This window comes from Meles meles, chromosome 1 (assembly GCF_922984935.1).
Source record: "Meles meles chromosome 1, mMelMel3.1 paternal haplotype, whole genome shotgun sequence".
NCBI classification, from domain to species: domain Eukaryota; kingdom Metazoa; phylum Chordata; class Mammalia; order Carnivora; family Mustelidae; genus Meles; species Meles meles.
Window position 1 is genome coordinate 136,759,001 of NC_060066.1, and position 20,083 is coordinate 136,779,083.

General features: G+C 48.0%; 1 protein-coding gene across 4 annotated transcripts in view; it reads left to right on the forward strand.

Annotated features, from left to right (window-relative positions):
- BCAR3 (BCAR3 adaptor protein, NSP family member) overlaps window positions 1–20,083 on the forward strand; it is a 106,992-nt gene that overhangs the window by 33,745 nt on the left and 53,164 nt on the right. The window lies entirely within an intron of this gene.

Consider the following 20,083-nt stretch of genomic DNA (forward strand, 5'->3'; position numbering starts at 1 on the left):
TGCCAAATGACTTAAAATCTTTCAGTTTTCAAAGTGTTTTGACTTTGGGGAGCTGGTAGATAATGAAATGTGAGCCTGCGTTTATCCTCAGTGGAGGACTGCAGGCTCCCTGAGGTTTTCTGAGTCCGCCTTCCTTTCTGACAGCCACTGTCCTGTGTAGTAATAGCTCATCTAGGACCAGGAGCTGTGGTCAGGTGCTGCTTTCCAGTGGGGCTGACATTCATTGCTTCTAAACCGTCAATAATCTGAATCAATGATTTCCTTCTGAGCAGAAATGCCTTTTACCAGCACCCCCACACCCCCCCATATTTTGGCGTGTGTATGTTTGCTTTCTTTTAGTTTTGAGAACTGAAATCTGGTACTTACTACAGAAAAGAGAACTCTGATTTGTCACACTTAGCTTCTTGCATTATGACAACATACATCCTTAATTTTTAGGAGAAATCATGGCATGTGCTAAATTGGAAGGGGCTTGTGTCCTAGGAGCCACATTCCATCCTCTTTATTCCACGGGCAGTGTCGCAGTTTGGGAATATATAGGCGTGTTGCTTTTTTGTGTACCTGTTGGCGTGTCTTCTCTCTTTAGACCAGAGGATGGATGATAAAGGAGAAAGCTATAGTAGAATCACTTAATCGCTTGAAGTAGTCATAATAAAGCTCGTTGGAATGGAAGTGGGTATTCCTTTCTCCTCTCTCATACCCGGTCTGTCTGAACTGTAGTATCACTGCAGCAAATGTAAAATCCTAAGCCCACGTGGCTGTCATGTCAGAATCACAAGAGAGCTTTATAAAGGATGTCTGTATGCCTCCTGCATGCAACGACCTGTGTTTTTCTGCAGGTTGTACACTGCAAAGCATCAGTCGCGGGGGTGCTATTCACAGAGACTATGATTTGACTTGAGCATGACATAAGAACTGTGCCCTAGAATTAGGCGGTGTGTAAATCACAGCAGCCCATTAAAAGCACCCATGCCGTCTTTCCGAAAGTGGCTATCTCCCGCTGCAAGCTCCTGTACTCCAGGAACCTGGTTTTTCTTTCACAGTATCCAAGCTTTAAGATAATCCGGTGATGAATTCTAAAGCTAAACGTAGATTCTGGAATAATCTGTTTTAGTATTCTTTAAGCTGTTCTGTCTCATTCATGAATGTCGTTCATACTAAGTTGAGTTGCGTTGAGGGGGAAAAGCTACTGGGACTCTCGGTGGCATCTGTCTTGCTATGTAGGCATTCCTTGTCTTCCCCAGCAGTGAGATGTGATGGGACCGCCCTCGGTGGCTTGAAGGCACTTCTTTCCATGGACCTGCTGAAGTGTTCTGAAAGTCACTCTTTGCTCCCAGCCTTGTCTGAATCTAGTCAGGGCTTTATAAAGGAAGTCTCTGTGCTCCTCCTGGATGCAACACATATATATGTATTTTATTTTATTTTATTCTCCCTTTGCCCCTGGTTTAGAGGGATGGTTTGGGATTTGTTGGGTGAATGTGGGGTATTTTCATTTGCTTCTGAAATCTGGGGCGCTGAAGTTCGGAAAGTACGTTCATGGAGGCCTTTGACCTCAAGGTCTAAATGGACTCATGTGTCCTGCTTCTTGGGCCAGTGCAGGCTCTTCCTAGCATTCCTCAGACGTGGCTGCCCTCTCAAGCCTGGCTGATGAGTCCGTGTCACGAAGGCCTCGTAAGTCAGTGCCAGGGGGTGCCTCGTGATTTGGAGAGTGACCAAAAATAATCAAGGGATGTGAGACAGTTGTAGGTAAACTGGGATGCAGTTTGGTGCCCCCTGATTTTGAGCTGTTACTTCTGTACGAGCTTCTGGTGCACTTAATGCCTCTGGGACATGTAGAAAAGTAAAAGATTCTTTGTAAAATTCATTACATTGGGTTGGGTCCCCTTTTGGTAGAGTCGGATTTATCAACCTAAAAAAAACAAAAATCAAAGGAGCACATTTTTAGGGACCTCTTAATGGGGGTGGTCTGATATCTGATGGAGAGTCTTTGCAGCAGTGGAAGCAGCCAGATATGGCCCAGCAGACAGCAGCTGTCGTCCTGTGGAGAAGCCCCGTCCCAGGTCTCTGTCTTCAGATGCCTTCTCCTTCCCATGGGAGACTTTCTAACCATCCTCACCTGGTTTTCCCAGTGCCCGGGGGGGTGGGGGGGGATGATGGATCAGTGGATCCATCTATTTATCTGTCTATCTGGGACCGGCTCTGCTTCCCTGTGCCTGGGAGAGCTGAGGCACTGGGGGCGGGGTGGGGGCTGGGGGCTGGGGCTGCAATATTGGGACCGAGAGAGCTAGGTGGAGAATGAATCCAAAATTCACTTCTGTCCAGTTTGTACTGTGTTCTCCTAACACTCTGTGCAGTCTGTATCGCGGCACATTAATCCGGAGTGAAAGGGGACCAGTCCGCGGTTGCTAGGCTACCAGCAGCTCCTCTGTGCTGGGGCTGGAGGGAAATGTGTACAGGCAAGCAGAGAAGCCCCAGGCTGATGGAAGTTCTTTTTCTTCCTACTGCCTCCCGAGAGCACCTAGACACTACCCGCTGAATTCCATGTTTGGATGTGATCAGAAAGTTAGAGCAGCTCCAAACCAGCCAGAGGATTTTGGAAGCTCATTCACTGCTATGTCTGTCTCTGTAATTCTGTTAAAGAGAGGAGTTTTTTTTTTTTTCTTTTTCTAGTTTTGCCTTATTTTTTGAGCCCTTGCTTCTCCCTACATTTTTTTTTTTTTTAAGATTTTATTTATTTGACAGAGAGAGAGAGCCAGAGAGAGAACACAAGCAGGGGGAAAGGGAGAGGGAGAAGCAGGCTTTGCACCAAGCATGGAGCCCAGATGCGGATGCGGGGCTCATCCCAGAACCCTGGGATCATGACCTGAGCCATCCAGGCACCCCCTCCCTACTTTTTTAGTACCCCCCCCATAGTTCAAAACATGATCATCTTGAAAGTCTGATTTTAACTGGTTTGTGTAATCATGAGGTCCTTTGCTGTAATGAAATACAATCCACTCTCTTTTTCACTGCAAAAGAAACCGCTTCTTCCAGGTTGGAAAGCAGAAACATTTACCACACCTCCGCCTTCCTCCTGCTCTTTAGTCATTTGTGACTTTGCTTAGTGGTGTACAGCTCTGGAATTTTCCTCTGCGTACCTAGCATACCTTACTGGGGATAAAAGCTTTTTTTTTTTTTTTTTAAACAGGAAATAGCTTTTGGAGGAAATAGCCGTAGGCAAAATTGTGAGGAAGGCTTTATCTTCTGGGCTGTTTTACTTGTTCAGTGCCCTATTCTGTTTTTGCCATCATATTTTTACCCCCATTGCGATGTATTTATTCAGTGTCGTTTCTTAGACCTGTGTCAGGTAACTGCTTAGAACATTTGATAAAATAATTGTACTAAAATGTGAATAAATGGAAATAGCTCAGGGTGTTAACCGTCCCAGATCAGACTCCCAAGTTACACAACCCCGAAGAACCCTCAGGGAGAGGAGCCCAGTCCACCCTCTGTGCCTGTGGACTTTACTACCTTCTTTCTGTAGGCTCCATCTTGTCACAACTAGAACATCAGGGGATGGGTTAATGTCCTTTGAACATTTTTAGGGTCCTCTAGACCTGTGATAGGCTGAAGGGGAAAGTTTTTTTCAGCAAGTGGGAAGGGGTTCTTAATCTATCCATTCTTGGTCATCAGTCAGTATGAGTGGAAGTAGCATGTTGATTGGAACATGTGCCTCAGACATTAAGACCAAGGCTGTGAGAGCTAGTAAGTGCCCGTCCATCATAGTACCTCACAGAATTGGGGATGCACCTCAGTACTCCTCCATCTGCTCTTACATCCATTATGCTTTCACTTTTGTAACCCCTTCTTGAACCTACAAAACCTACTTTCGTTTTCACTCTTTATCATTCTTTTCACTCTTTTCCTGGGGCTACTTTTTTAAGCTTCAAGAACTGTCTCCCCATACACTAAATTTTATAAATTCATATTATTTCTTGTCCTTTCCCCCTTCGTACCTGCCTTCCTTATAGACTGAAGATTCTTTCTGGCTTCTTCACATACAAGCCATACAGTCATTTTAATAAAGCATCTCTTTTCTGGGAATGGTTTAAAATGTATTTTTTTTAGGGGAGGTGGTGATTGGGGCAGAGCTGGGTGATTTTTCCTTTAAAAGAAATGTTTATTATAGATTTTTCATTTTCCAAGGCCCTTCAGAAAGATAAATTAGAAAATAAACCCAAGTAGAAAAGAAAATCCGGATGACTGTTTTTCAGATTAGCCAAGATGTAGGCAAGCCCATTTACGTGGCCAGGCTGTAAACAGCGCCCTGCCTGTGGACAAAGGCCTGCTCTCCAGGCGACGGCAGTTCGGCAGTTCGCAAGTGTCAAGACGGAATGCAGCCTTTTGTCCCTGGTTAGCCTCCTAGTGAACAAATATCCTTTCTTTTATAGGCAGCCTGGGTGGATTCTTACTAGAACCACTTGTGAGCTTTTATGAAACGATTTGCAGTTTCTGAGCCTCGCAGGCTGGAAGAAGGGACAGGACTGGAGCCATTATCCTGAGTGGGGACCTGCACCTCTGACGGCTTCTTCTCCTCCCTCCCCGTGCCTCAGCCCCCCACCTCCCCACCCAGTGCGCAGGGGCAGCTCCCGAGCCTGAGTGCTTTGGCAGTCCGTCCTTTAGGGGGTTAATGCACTGAAATGCTCTTTCGGAGAGGGCCTCACAGATAGGACAGGCTGCCCGAGCTTAGATCTCCGCAAGGCCTCTTCCTGCGGCCCCGCCGGGCTACATTAGGTCACCCAGCAGATTAAAAGAGGAGTAATTATGCGAATTCCAGCGCCAGAATAAGTGCACGCCTGCCGGCGTCGGGGAGCTCCTGGGAGAGGGCCCTGGGAGGCTGCGGCTCCCGCTTTGTGCTCAAGATGGCCGCAGCCATGGTCACGGTTAAATAGCTGCCTTGGACGAACGCCTTTTCTTCCAGCAGAGAAAACAGGCCAGTCTGCTCTGAATTAGCCCGCTGACAAAGCCATGAAAGGGACTTACAAAAACAATGGCACGCTGTACATTCCGTGAGATTTTAGCAAGTTATAGGAACCAAATAACGGCGCGATTGGCTGGCTCTGCAGGTTTTTGCCTGAGTGTGCACATCCGCAGGGCCAGCGCCGTCCTGGGGCAGCCGCCCGAGGTAAATGTGAAGCAGCCCCGGGGGCTCCCATTCAGATCCCCGGGAGAGCGCTCCCATCCAGACTTCTCCCACTCCACCCCGAAAAACATTCTCTCTGGATCTTCTTGGGAGGTTTAATGTCACTGCGACTTAAAAACAAATTGCTGAGGCAGGGTGGGAAAACAGAAGAATAGGGACGGAGGACAGCCCTTCCTTCAGTGGAATCCTTTGCTGCAGGGTCTTTCAAAATGCTGTCATTTACACAAAGTGCAATCTTATCATGGAAATTAAAAACGTTCATTTAAAAGTCTGTATGTGAATGTTGACGGCGACATTATTTATAATTGATAAAAGCTGGTTACAGTTCAAATGTCCTTCAGCTGGCAAATGGAAAAACCATACATAGTACACTTTAGAATGGCATGATGGTTAGCCTAAAAGATGGACTGTGGGATGCCTATATAAAACTTACTAGTGACAGAAAACAGATGAGTTGTTGAAAAGGGGTAGGGGAGAGGTCGACTGCAAATGGAAACAAAGGAACTTTTAGAATGATAGAAATACCTTGATTGTGGTTGTTTCCAAGCTCACCTGATGGTACCCAAAAGGGTGACTCTTACTGTATGTAAATTACACCTCAGTGAGCCTGACTTTAAAAAAGCACCTCATCATATTTAAAACCTCATCATATTTTAGCCCTTAGATGATGCCACCCCCGGTAGGAGAAATGTTTGGTTTTGAGACGGGCCACCTCAGACTGCTGATCACATGGAGAAAGTGCTGAGCTGTGGGTATTCTGCGGCCCCGGCTCATTCAGCAGATAGTTTGAAGCCCATACCATGTGTTAGTAATTGCTCGGGGGAGCGAGCTGTAGGAGCCAAGTGTTCCTGAGAGCCTAACCTTAGATAGTGGCATCCACTTAGATAGTGGGCATGGAAAGTCAGGACAAGGGCTCGAGGCCTTTCAGAGAATTAAGAGCCATTTTGTTTGATGAGCTGACAGCTACATGTGGGCTTCACTGGAGGAGGTGAGGGAGAGGAAGCCAGGGAAGATTCCAGAGTTCACAGAGTGCCTGGCATCTTGCCAGAAGCCAGTGAATATTTTAAGGGAGGACAGGAAACTTCCAGTTGGAGACCTTGTTACCGCAATGACATTACGTTAGTTGATGAGCATTTGGGGATATCATTAAATTGGGAAGATCAGCAAACTACAGCCAGAGGAGACCAAATCTGGCCAATGGCCTGTTGTACGGCGCAAGCTAAAAATGGATTTTACAATTCAAATTTTTTTAAATTTTTTATTTTGTATTAACATATAATGTATTATTAGCCTCAGGGACACAGGTCTGTGAATTGCCAGGTGTACACACTTCACAGCACTCACCATAGCACGTACCTTCCCCAGTGTCCACAACCCAGCCACCCTCTCCACACACCCCACCCCCGCAACCCTGTTTGTTTTGTGAGATTGTCTCTTATGGTTTGTCTCCCTCCCGATCACATCTCGTTTCATCAAATGTTTTTTTTAATCAAAAGAAGAATGAGACAATTTTAAAATTCAGATTCCAACGTGCATAAAGCTTTATTGACACACAGCCACACCCATTCATTTACATGTTGCTGCTCTCTCGCCCTTATGGTGGAGTTGAGTAGATGTGACAGAGTGGGCAGCAAAGCCTGACATATTTACTGTCTGGCCCTTTACAGAAAAGATTTGCAGACTCCTGCTGTAGGCCCTATGCATATACACCATCCCTGTTTCGCCTCTGAAGAATGCACAGTAGGCTTTCAGCAAAAACTTTGACGGTGACACTTCCATGATACTACCTTGCGTCACTGACAGGACTTTCCCCTTGCCTGACGACACAGCAGGGAGTCCTCGTGCAGGTTATGAGACCTTGCACGATCACAGAGAGGATGCTGTGGCAGCCCACTGTGGTGGACCTGTCTGCTGTGAGCAGCGTCTCCCCGCTGGGCCTGTCGCATCTGACGCCTTCAGCTCTTCGGGCTTAAAGGGAGGTGGGGACAGCACAGGTGCTTGAATCCTGACTGTTCTTGCCTGGGGCTCGTCTGGATAATTTCCTCAGGCTAGATTGCCCTGCCAGTGTAATCCTGTCCCAATGCCTGACCCAAGTCAGAAGTCAGTTCTCCCTGGACCTCCTGAACTTGATGGTTTGACCCCAGGTCAGACCGTGGAACTGCCCTCTAGAAGTGCTCGCAGGAGCCTTGTCTGGCCCATGAGTAGAGAAAGGCTAGATTCCTGCTTGTATTCTATGCTGCAGCCTTCATCCTTGACTGGAAGGAGAAGGACTCCTCTGAGATCCCAAGCAGTGGCTGGTGGAGAGATGGCAAAGAGACTGGGAAACTACCATGCAAGCAAGAATTGAAGCTATGGCGTCAGGCTAGATTCCCATTTTATAACTGGACCCTGGAGCCCTTTGCATGTGGCCTGTCTACCCCTAACCTCATCTCCTGCCATCTGCCTTTGTCACTCTACTCCTCCCTGTTGGCTTTTCCCACTGCCCTGGATCATTGCCTGTACCTTGGCATGGAAGTTTCTCTTGAAGTTGAATGGTTTAAAGTAGGTGGAATTGTGTTCCCCCAAAAGATACAGCAAAGTATTAACCCCCCTAGTACCTAAATGTGGCCTTATTTGGAAATAAGGTCTTTGCAGATACATCACACTAGGATGAGATCACACTGGATTAGGGTGGGCCTAAGCCAATGCCTGGTGTTCTTAAAAGAAAAGAGAAATTTGTGCACAGAGACACTGACACATAGGGAGAATGCCATGTGGCCACAGAGGCAGAGACTGGGTTGATGGCTGCACAAGCCGACAACATCAAGGGTTCTAGCCGTCATGAGCTACAAGAGGCAAGAAAGGGTAGCCCCCAGAGCCTTCAGAGACAATGTAGCCCTTGCCGACACCTTGATTTTTAGACGCCTAACCTCCAGAACACAGAGAATACATTTCTGTTTTCAAGCCACCCAATCCGTGGTGCTTTGTAAGAGCCACCCCAGGAAACTAATGCAGACACAGAGCTCTAACTTAGCCATTTCTTGGTTGGGTGACTTTGGGCAAGTTTCCAAAGTTTTCCAGCACTCCATTTCTTTAACACTAGATGGGAGAGTGCAGGAGTTGAATTAGTTGACACATGTGAAGAAGTTGTTAGCACCATGCCTGACACGTAGATAGCACTCAGTAAATACTAGTGTAGTAACTGTCACCGCGGTGCTCGGTGTGGCTGGTCCCTCTTGACTCAGATGTCATTGCTTCAGAGGGACCTTCCCTGACGCCCCTGCTAAGAGCTGCCTCACTAAGTCCCACTATCTCCTTACTCCGTATATCATGCTTACAAGCACTTGTTGGGAATTCTGTGTGTTTTTTTAAATAAAAAACCACCAACCAAAAAACCCAAACGTCTTCTCATTAGAATGTGAGTTCTGAGGGCAAGGACCTTTTCTTGTCTTAATATTTCATGACTGCCTGACTGACTGATGACCGCATAAAACCAGATGCAAAGGGCATTTAAATTGAAGAAGGAATGAGATTTTTCTAAAGACCTCGAGGTTTCCCAAAGCAAGTAACACTCCCATCTCTAAAAATTTTCCAGAAATTCTTCAGTGATTTTATTTAAGGAAAGCAAGAAAGTTCTTATAACTAACCTCAGTCTACCTTCTCTTGCAAACCTGGTGTAGGATAAAAATTATGGGACCACTGTTATCATCTTAAATACTTACACATTTAGGCAGAAGTAGATACAATCTTTAAGGTGACTTTGGGCAAGTTTCTGAGCCTCTGGCTCAGACCTGTCAGTTCTTCAGGAGATCTTGTCATCAGCTATAGGGTCCTAGTCAGTAATAACTCCAGCTCCCAAACCGGAGGCCAGGCTTGTTAGCATTGGACTCGTTTGCTGTTGAATTCCGCCCTCTAGTGGTAGTAAAATGTCACAGTAGTGCAGCGTTTGGCTGCAATTCAGTCTAATTATTCTGGGAGCTTTTGATATTAAATTATTAACATTACATTCACAACCTCAGAACCAAGGGCTGTGTTTAAAGTATATAAAAAGACAAGTGGTTTTTGTTAGCTTTAAAGAAGACATGCATTTTATTAACAAAGTGAATTGTGTTGCATTCTTGGAAAAAAAGCTCTAAGATGCTGTGACACGTATGTAGATTTTGTGTGAGAGGGTTGGCATGGATCTGACCTTTAACCTGTGGTAACCAAGAAGTCTCCTTGGGAAAAGTTATATTTGAATTGTGATTTGACAGCTGGAAAAAAAATGGCAGAAGGAAGCTGGTATTAGGTGAAGCAGAAAACGGATTATCAGTGTGTTAGAGACTGAGGGGGAAGACCCTGTACCTATGGGACTGTGTATGCCCAGGGAGCGCGGAGTGAGAGTTCATTTCTTCTACCAACGAACGGCCATGAAGCCAGTGAGGCTGGAAGGGCAGGGGTGAATTTGAGCGAGAGAGAGTGACTGAAGCTGATGTGAGAGAGTGATAAGGGGGACAGGGCCGATTGCATGGGTCCCGTATGTAACTTCTGTGGAGTCATGTAGAGATGACATTGGCTTCTATGTTGGTGGCAGACTTTGGGGGGCAGGGGTAGGAACAGGGAGAGGAGTTGGGAATGCCAGATGAGACAGGGTAGTTTGGACCTGTGACAGCAGAAGAGGTGCTAAAGAAGGGACATTCTGGTCTCATATGAGGGCAGAGTCTTCAGGATTTCCTGCCGTATTGGGTGTACATGGGAGCACAGAGGAGTGACGCGTAATACTGGAGAAGGATGCCTGGGGGGGCCCAGCTGGCTAAGCAGCCCACTCTTGATTTTGGCTCAGGTCATCATCTCCTGTCCTGGGATGGAGTCTGGCCTCGGGCTAGTTAGTGTCAGGTTAGTGTTTTTCTAGTAAATTTATTTATTAAAATAAAAAGAGCCCTCTGTTAGCCTACTTCATAAATATGATGAAAACTTAGGGTTCAATCAAAATTACATAGAACGGTAGCTTAGGTATATTAGAGCAGAAGTTCTTAAACTGAGCTCAAGACCCCTTTTCACTCTTAAAAATTATTGAGACCCCCAAAGAGCTTTTCTTATGTGTTTTAACTATTGGCTTATTATATTAGAAATTAAAATACAGGAATTTTTAAGTATTTAGTTAACTCATTTAAAAATAACAGTAGGTATTTTTGTGAAAATAATCATTTTCCAAAACAAAATTTAATGAGAAAAAATGGCATTGTTTTATATTTTTGCAGATTTCTTGAGTGTCTGGTCTCCTAGAACATACCCGTGTATGACTTTATACCACCGTGCATTGGGCATTTGAGACATACTGGTTTCCTGAGTTAGGCGGATATTCAAAATGTTAATGTATTTCATTATACAATATTAAAAAGTCGATTTCGTTTATATCACCAGTTATCAGAAAAACCACTAAAGTATCGGAAAGCTGTCAAGTTCACAGTCATGAATACAAGTTTCCCCAAATTCTGATTTTTCAGTTGAAAGCTCAGGTTTCATCACTGGCAACAAATTCTGTCCATTGTTCTTCTGGAAGTGACAGGCTTACTTTGTTCCTTTTTTAGAAAATGCCTGCCAGATAAATACCACATCCGAATAACCAGTTTGTCAGACATCCTTTGAAGTAAAAATGGTGTTCCATGCAAAAGCAGCTAGTTGAGCACACAGTTGCTTTTCCTCAAGACACCCATTGTACTTGGGTCTGCCAGAGAAGGGCCACATGTATGCTCCCTGTGTCATCCCACAGAATAGAATATTAAAGAGAGACATGGATGCAAAGGTCCCTCTGTGATTTAAAGCGAGTAATTCTTATGGGTTCATCAAGGATGTCTTTAGCAAAACTGGCGATTTTTTTAGAGAAATACTTAAACATTGTTTTTTCAATATTTAAAACAAATTTTTTTTTTAAAAAATGTGACTCTCCCTTGCTTTGTGCTAAGGTCCTAGCAGTGTGCCCCATCATTGCTTTCACCTGATTGGTGGAGATGTCAACCCAGGGAAAACGGCAAAAAATGTCTCAGTATTTTTTTTAAGATTTTATTTATTGATTTATTTGTCAGAGAGCAAGAGAACCCAAGCAGGGGGAGCTGCAGGCAGGGGGAGAAGCTGAGATCAAGACCTGAGCGGAAGGCAGATGCTTAACTGACTGAGCCACCCACGTGCCCCAAAACGTCTCAGTATTGTCATGAAAATAGTTTTAGCCTCATGGACTCCCTGAAAGGCCCCAAGGGCTCATAGGCTGCACTTTGAACATCGCTGTCCTAGAAGGGCTCCTGCTACTTAAGGGCTGTTATAAAGCCTATATATAGGATCCATCTATCCATCTATCTATCTATCTATAACTCTCTCTATAAAGAGAACAGTGATCATCAGCTCCTGTTGATCTAAGTCCATATTTTTTCCTCTGGCTAAGTGGGTATTTTTTTTTAAAACAGTAACATTTATATTTAAAAAATACTGATTATTAAGACAGAAGAGACATTAAATTTTCATTTAAAAAAGAGAAAAGAGGAATGCCTGGGTGGCTCAGTGGATTAAGCCTCTGCCTTTGGCTCAGGTCATGATTTTAGGTCCTGGGATCAAGCCCCGCATCAGTCTCTGCTCGGTGGGGAGCCTGAATCCCACTCTCTCTCTCTGCCTGCCCCTCTGCCTACTTGTGATCTCTGTCTGTCAAATAAATAAATAATTTTTTTTTTCTTTTAAATGAGAAAAGAGGGGCACTTGGGTGGCTCAGTTGTTAAGCATCTGCCTTTGGCTCAGGTCATAATCCCAGGTATGTGGGATCCAGCCTCGCATGGGGCTCTCTGCTCAGCGGGAAGCCTGCTTCTCCCTTTCCCACTCCCCCTGCTTGTGTTCCCTCTCTCACTGTCTCTCTCTCTGTCAAATAAATAAAATCCTTTTTTAAAAATGAGGGAAGATTGAGAATCTATCCTAGAACTAAGGACGTGTTGTTTACCACTGAGCAGATTGTGAGGTAACAACAATCTTCTGTAAATACTACCTGTTTCCGATGATGGAGCTACTCGTTATATACCATGAGGAGCTGGTCCAGAGGCCGTTGCTGTTCTGCTCTGATTGTTTTATATTAAAACTGTGAAAACCCCAAGCTCAATGAAGCCAAGGTCTGGTTTATGGCAGAGACGCTCAGCTTGGTTGCGAAAAGTGCAGTCAAGGGATAAATTTACTTGAGGCAGACTGAAAATGAACATTCTCCTGGTCCTTAAGCTTTTATTAATTGCCACCACATTGGCCCATTCTGTGCTCCCAGTGTGGGTTAGCTGGCCGAGCTCCATCCGTCCTTTATGTCGGTGAAGATAAGGACGTGTCAGACCCCGGGAACAAGAACATGCTGTTTGGCCCTGTGAGACCATTTCCTTTGAGTCCCAGCTCTCTCCAGATGGCATCTAATTGTTTCTTGAATGACCTCAGTGTCCAGGCTGCAGGAACCTGGTCTGAGAGGGCATTTCACATATTTATTAGCCCGTGGACGAGAACTTAACTACATAAAGCCCCCATTCACGCTCTCAAAAGAGCATTTTGTTCAGAAGCGATGATGAAGCTGATGGACTGTTTCCTGTGGCCACCAGGCTCCAGTTGGAGTCTCATTTTTCCCAGGCCCAGGTGCGTGTTTTTTGGGAACATCTGAGTCCATCGTGGCCCACCGAGTCCATTGTGGCCCGGTCTCCCCCCGCTTTGTCTTTCCCGGGTCTTTGCTGGAACAAACTCGGGAAGGACAGCGCTGCATCCTCTTCTCTCCTGGTTTGCAGAGCGTTCAGGGATTGCTCGTAGAGGTCGTAGGAGCTGGAAGTCACCTGTTCTGGAAGCCTCTCTCCATTTGGGAACCCAGGTAGCTCACGGTGGAGAGTGGGGGTAATTCTGAGGGGACGAAGAAAGGACCAGTCCTCATCTAGCTGCGGGGAAGGGCAAGCCTGCTTCACCAGTGGGAATGATGACGCTCGTGCGGCAAGTCACGTCTAAGGCCCTTGTGCTTCTGAACTGTTTCAGGGGCGGCGGTCCCTATCTCTTTGCGATGGGGATGAAAAAGAACTGTGTCTAGAAATATGCATGTGTGCCTCTCGTGCATCTTATTTCCAAGGTATTTCTGGACCCAGATGGACAATCCCTGTGCTTTCTCCAAACCTTTTCTGGCCCCTCTCCTGTTCAGGCATTGGCTCCAACACTTCCAGCCATTGGAGTGTTGACAATGTATAAGGCTTGAAGCAAATAGACAAGGACACAGGTCATTTTAATGAGTGCTTCAGGCTTGGAGCTGGGGCCCCTCACTGGGGTAAATAAAGCAATAGCAGGAGGTGAAGGAAGCCCCGTAGGGCCACACAGACCGAGAACCGGGGTTCCGAGGCTCCTTCTGGACCATGTTCACCTAAGGACTACAGAAGGAGTGAATTTGGGAAGATCTGAATATATTGGGGGGATGATGCAGATTGCCCTTTCTTTGACATACAAAGAAGTCATGAGAGTTGCCCTCCCAGGTAATCAGTTATCTCTGGTAAAGTCCACACGACCTCAATAAGGGAATGTCTCACTACCTCTGCATCGGGTCCTCTGTCTTCCCACAAAACTCAATAGCCTTTGGAAATGTCCTCCAGGACCTTAAGAGGGTGCTGTTGCCTGCATGAGTAGGGTTGAATGAGCCCTTTGTGAGTGGTTTCCCCCAGCCTGGGAGGGGTGCTGGGTGTGGGAGCAAAACTCACACCTACATTCAGCAGCACGGGACATTCCGACTCCATGAATCCCTCACCCTTTTCCTGGAGGCACATTCATGTCTGCTGCTTCCTTGAGAACTCAAGGCAACTCAGTTCTTTAATGGAGCATCCTTGCAGTCGGCTGTGAACCACCATTCATTTCCATCCATCACTGAAACACGAGGGAACAGCCCTGTTATATTAATGGAGCGACCTTATATAAGTTTTCATGTAACATCGGCTCAGGTTGGCTGAGCATTTCTGAGCATTTCTCAGCTAGAGAGATCATGTCACATGCACGTGAACTCCAGCGGAGCCCAACACGGTGCGTTCTGTCTTGATCTTAGGTTTCATCTAGTCACCTATCAGTAAAGTGAACTCAAGCTGATGATGTAAGCTGGGAGGTTTACTGGGGCAGGACAGGGGTCCAGTAGCCTGGCTTGATGACTGTTCTGGAGAAGGAAGGCCTGTCCGCACTCTGCCTTGTACCTGCTTGTCAGCACACTGGCCGCATTCAGTCGGATCACTTTATATAGTGGGGGCACGTGGGCATAGGCTGTCCTGACTTCTCATCTCGGAGTTTATGACCCAGGGGGAAAGGAGACCTTCTCTTTTGCTCTGATTTGAAAAGCCCCAGGGAAGCACTCCAGTTGGTGTAACTTGGATCCGTTACATCCTCTCCAGAACCATTCAGTGTTCAGAATTCTGATTGGCTCCCACATCCAAAACAAGTGTGAAGGTACGTGCCATGGGGTGAAGCTTTTAAACGCAGTAACCGCTGACTGCTATTTCCATCATACCTTTTTTGGCCTGTATTTTCAGTATAATGGACTATATTTCTAATTGTCTCTGTCTCTGTGGGGTACGTACATGAAATGTTGACATATGAGTAGTAGGTTGTGCAGAGATATTTTCCTTTTGGCCTCTTCAAATCCTGTACTCCCCTTTTTCTAGTTTTCTCCTATGGACCCCCACTGCCCCCCCCAGTTTAATTATCAGATCCATGCTGTTGTAGAGAAACTGTGGGCAGTGGAGCAGAGGGGCCCTGGATTCCCCTTATAGTCTGGTCTTGGAGAAATTCCCTCATCTGCTGTCAAAGGCACCCCGGCGCTGAGGCTGCTGTGATGTTCCCAGAGATTGGGACGGGGGTTCCTGCTGCTCTCCCTGGCAGCTCTCCCTTCCTACAGCCTGCCCTCCCACGCCTCTGGGCACTTGGGGCAAGGCCAGGGATTGTACTGTCCTTTTTTTTTTTTTTAAAGTTTTTATTAATTTATTTGACACTCAGAGAGATCACAAGTAGGCAGAGAGGTAGGCAGAGAGAGCCCGATGCGGGGCTCGATCCCAGGACCTTGAAGATCATGATCTGAGCTGAAGGCAGAGGCTTAACCCACTGAGCCACCCAGGCGCCCCAGATTGTCCTTTGAATCACTGATAAAGGAGCCCATTGTCCCACCTCGGACAGGCACCAGGAGTGTTCACTGTCTGGACGTCACTTCTGTAGGAGTAGGCGGCATTGTGCCAACACCTGAGTACTTCAGGAAGTGAAGAAACTGGCTGGTAACCCGTATGATCCTTCCCATGCAACACCCTGTGTTGAGTCAGCCTTTTCTTGGAGAGAAACACACCCAGATGGTGTTTCTCCTTACACTAAGGTGGTCCCCAAGCCCTGGGGCTGTCCCCTGTGCTCTAGGGCTATGTGACCTCCTGGCTCTTTGCAGATTCTGCCTCAGCCTTGGTCTGTCCATGTCCTGCCCTTTCCCATCAGGAGTGAATGAGGAGCTCCGATGGGATATTTTGGATGAGGGCTGCTGCCACTGTTGCTAAGGGTATCTGTCCCTGGGTAGGAGGGTGGGGCTGTTGTGGTGGCCACCGTTCTGCCTTTGGGATTTGCGCAAGATAAGGTACTCCCAGTGACCAGGTGGTAGCCGGGCTTCCATTATCACCTCCCAGGGATCCAGACTCCGGGCTTCATTGGTTTAATGATTAACTCTGAGTCCTGTTTGCTCTCACCTGTGGCATGGTGATAATGATACATGTGTCCTGGTATATTAAATAAGACACTGGGGAGAACGCTGCCTGGATAAGTGCTGGCTCTGGCGGGGGCCTTGTCTGGGGTTGGGGAAGGGGTGAGGGCAGCTCCTGCTGAGAGGCAGGGTGCCTCTGACAAAGGCAGCCCCCGGAGCATCTAAGGGGAGGAAGGGGGTGCTGAGAGTCCACCTCGCAGGGCGTGTGCGTCTGGAGGTGTTGCCTGACCGCTGCTGACGTCATGTGTCTAGGACCCTGCTATCAAACTGTGCCTGCAGCTAATTTCCCTGAGAAAAGGTGATGCTGAGTGTGGTGGGCAAGCAAGGCCCTTGCCCCAGCTAGGGAAGGGAAGGGGTCCCCTCCTGTCACACGTGTCATGCAGCTCCAGCGGCAGAAGGGAAGGTGGCATGGCAGGCCTCAAGGCTTTCTGTCTCCTCCTCTCCCGTCCGCAGCCCTCCTGGGCTGACTGTGTCATGGTAGCTGCAGGCTCTCCCTGTCGTTCCTCACATGCAGGGTGACCAAGGTTTCCCCCTCCCTCTTCTCTCCGCTAGAACAAAAGATCCAGTAGGACCCTCAGAAGCCCCCTCTTGAAGAACCACTGAAGGTCCTTCTGGATCAGTGGGGATTTTAGGTCACATTGCTCTTCAGGAAGTGGGTAAAAGCCATGTCCTCCTCACCTTGGTGAACACATACTCACCCAACCATTTGTAGACAATTTCCAGGAGCTCGTGGGAGCCCCACTCCACCCCCAGCTCAACAATGCCTGGCCTGGCCTGGCCTGGCCTGCTTCTCCTAGCTCTTTGGGCAGGAGGCCGAATTCACCAATAAGTCACTGATGATAAGGCCCACGATCAGTTTATAACCATGACAACAAGGTATTTTCCCCACCGAAATAGTTCACTTAGGTGGCTGGAATTTGCTTGAAAACAGAAGGAGAGATTAATAAGATCATTTTCTGGTGGATGTTGGCCCCCTTTCAAGGTTGGGATGAGTGCAGTCGGCTCTGACTCCACCTCCCCCCTGGTGCCGACCCCGCCATGCACCCCAGGATTCCTGCCCTCTCAGCCATTCCTCGGTGCCTGTTCCATCCGCTCACACATCCGGTAGCCTCTCTGAGGTGGAGGAAGGGCATAGAGTGGCCACTAGGGCTGAAAGAGGGGAAGGGACATAGAGATGGAAAGCAGACTCTGAGTGGACACTGAAAATCTGGAGAGGGTGGCTGGACAGAGCAGGCAAAGGACCCAAGCGTCTATACCAGACCCTGTTCTACTTCTAGAAATGGCTGTCATCAGAGGAGCCAGTAATATGGGCCAATGAAGAATGAAGGCGTGGGGTCCATGGGAGGTGGTCCTCTGGGGCCTCTGGACTCCTGCGTAAGGTCTAGTCCTAGGGCAAGACCCTGGAGGGCTAGGCAAGGGGGTGAGGTTGGAGGAGCATCGGGCAGGACGAAGGCAGAAGCCCAGCTCTGCAGCAGCCAGCTCAAGGTGGAAGGAGGGGTGCAACCCGATCCTGTTAGGGGGCTACAGGTTCCCCGGTCAGACTGGCAGGGATGGGGTGTGATAGCGAGAGCTCAGTAGTTGTGGATGGGCCGGGAGTTCTCCTGGGTCAAGGCCAAGTAGGCAGATGCTGTGGACATACATGCCACCTGTTAAAACAAACAACTCTGCAAACGACAACAGCTCTGGAGTAGAAAATCATCTGAGACATCTGAGCAAGTGTGATTAAAACCATATGTGCAATTTTAATATGGGATCTTAAAATTTAAAGGCTAGAAATATTTTAAGATTGAGACAACTCTTAAACACCTCCTCATTGCTCCCTGGCTTTAAAGATCCAAGAGTCACCGCAGTACCAGCCTGCCGGGTAGGGTGGGGCGGGGGGGGGGGGCGCGTGGCTCCCAGGCCCCCAGGTGGGTGAGGCAGGGCATCTGTCCCTCAGGAGGACCGAATGGGGAGAGGAGGCTCACATTTGCTCAGTGCCTACTCTGTGTCGGATGCCCAGCTCTTTATGGGTTATCTCACCTGGTCCTCACAAAGACCTGGTCAACTAGAGGAGGAAACTTAGGCTCAGAGAGGTTAAGAAATTTCCCAAGGTCACCCAACTCACTAGCTGAATAGCAAAGACTTGAAACCACCCTGGCTCTCCTTCTAGCCTGCTGCCTCCCAGTGTCACTTCTGAGACATGCAAATCTGTGTCTCACAGCTCAGTTTCGGAAGATGTCATTTTGCAGAAGTGCTCATGAAATGGGGGGGGGGGGGCAGGGGAGATGGGAGACAGTGCAGCTGGTCCTGGCTGGGGAGCCTTCCTGGTGTTCTGGCTTTGCCGATGCCCCTTGGCCCCTTGCTGCAGCTCTGCATGGGAGGGACATCTGAGGGGCATTTGTGGCCCCTCTTAGTTGCTTAGATAGCTCACATTATAGAAGTGAAAGAAAGGGGAAAGCAGAGTGTGCAGCATGGAAAATGTAGGCATTACAATGACCAGAAAAGCAAATGCCTGCTCTAGGTGAGGAGCACGCACCATGAGGTTAGAGTGGGAGAAAGCGGGGACACCTAGGTCATCTCAGATGAATAAGACTCCCAGGGTTGTTTGGCTGAGCTTCAGGGGACAAGGTATCCCCTAAAATTACACATAAAACATTACAGTATGTGCTTTTTGCTAGGGAAGGAGGGTTGATGGTTTTCATGGATCTGAAGAAAGACAGACTGCCAGAGACCGTCTGAGCCTGCCGGTGGAGAGGCTGGGGTTATGCCCCATGCTTGTTCTTTTCATTTTGCTTTGATGCTGAAAACAGAAAATGGGGCTTGTGTAACCTAGGATTTCTGGGGTGATACCAGGAAGTAGGTGGTGGTGGAGGGACGCATGGGATGGAATTGTATGTGATAAAGCAAGATGGCGAGGTCCGGGCTGGGCCCTGACCCGATTTAGCTCCCCATGGTCAGTTCTACAATTTTAATAGCCAGTTAGAGAACAGGGAATTTACTGGGAGGGGCAGGGGGGTGGGGGTAAGGGGGTAAGACCCAGTAGAGAGAAGTGTGTTTGTTGAGTACTGCCCTTAGTTCCTTTGTTGATACGCTAGGCAGATCAATACCGCTTCCGGAAGGAGGCCACTTAACAGCCATACTCTCGGCCCCCTGAGGAATCTGGGGGGACTGTCAGACGGAAACTTGCCCGGCATGCGCACTTCAGTGCACCCTCTGTATTCCCTGGCGTAAGTGAACATCTTAAGAGTCCACAGTAATACACACAGCGGCCCCGTGAGCCAGGCCAGCGTTTCCCACCCTCCTCCTGCCGAGTCCAGGGTGCATTCCCGTCTAGAGCAGGAGATAAACTGCATATAAACACAGAAAAATAAGTCCAGCGCTCCTCGGTGGCTCCTGTAGCTGCCGAGTCTGATGTGAGGGGAACCCTGAGAGCAGCTGCTCATCCTCAGTGGTCTCCCAGCAAATTCTCCTCAATCCCTGAGGTCCTATGGCTTTTATGAGAGGGTGGGTGCTCAGACCCCCTCCTCCACCACCCTGCCTCCCTCCAGGTTTCCTGTGCTCAGAATCATGCAGACCACCCAGACAGGGCCAGGCACCTGGGAAGTTTTGGGAGACAGGGCTGCAGAGAAACACACCTTTTCTGGCCCAGGGTTCCTCCCCAGGCCTTTGCCTCCCTGCTTTTCAGAGGGCCAAACCTGCCAAGGGCAGTCTTGGATATTTAGGAGTGGGTCCATCCAGGTTAATCTTCCCTGTTTCCTAGGACGCTAGGGGAAATGGATGTGGTAGTAGCATCGGTTTTACCCTCTAGCTTATTAGTAAAGCTGTTTTTGTTCATGGAAGTCTGATCACCAGGGTTTAGTGGAGGCAGAAAGCCAGGTGAGAGAGAGACCTTGCTGAGAGTGTAGAGTGTCATTGGTTGCTATGAGAGGTTGAGCTGTTTTGACCTCCACGACTAGTATTCATCCCTTAACTGATGCTCTGAGTGTGTCCCTGTGGGCAGGGATGATCCAGCCCTTGCAGTCTTGGACCGGTGCCCTCTGGTGACAGCGTGCTGCCCGCTGTAGGTAGGGTCAGTGTCCACAGGACTGGTAGACCATGACCAAGAACAACTCAGTGCACGGCAGGCTTAACGCCTTGATTCTGGGCTGGCTGTGGGGAGGAGAATGGCAGAATATTGGCAGCTTTGTTTTCCTAGTTGCCCTGAAACA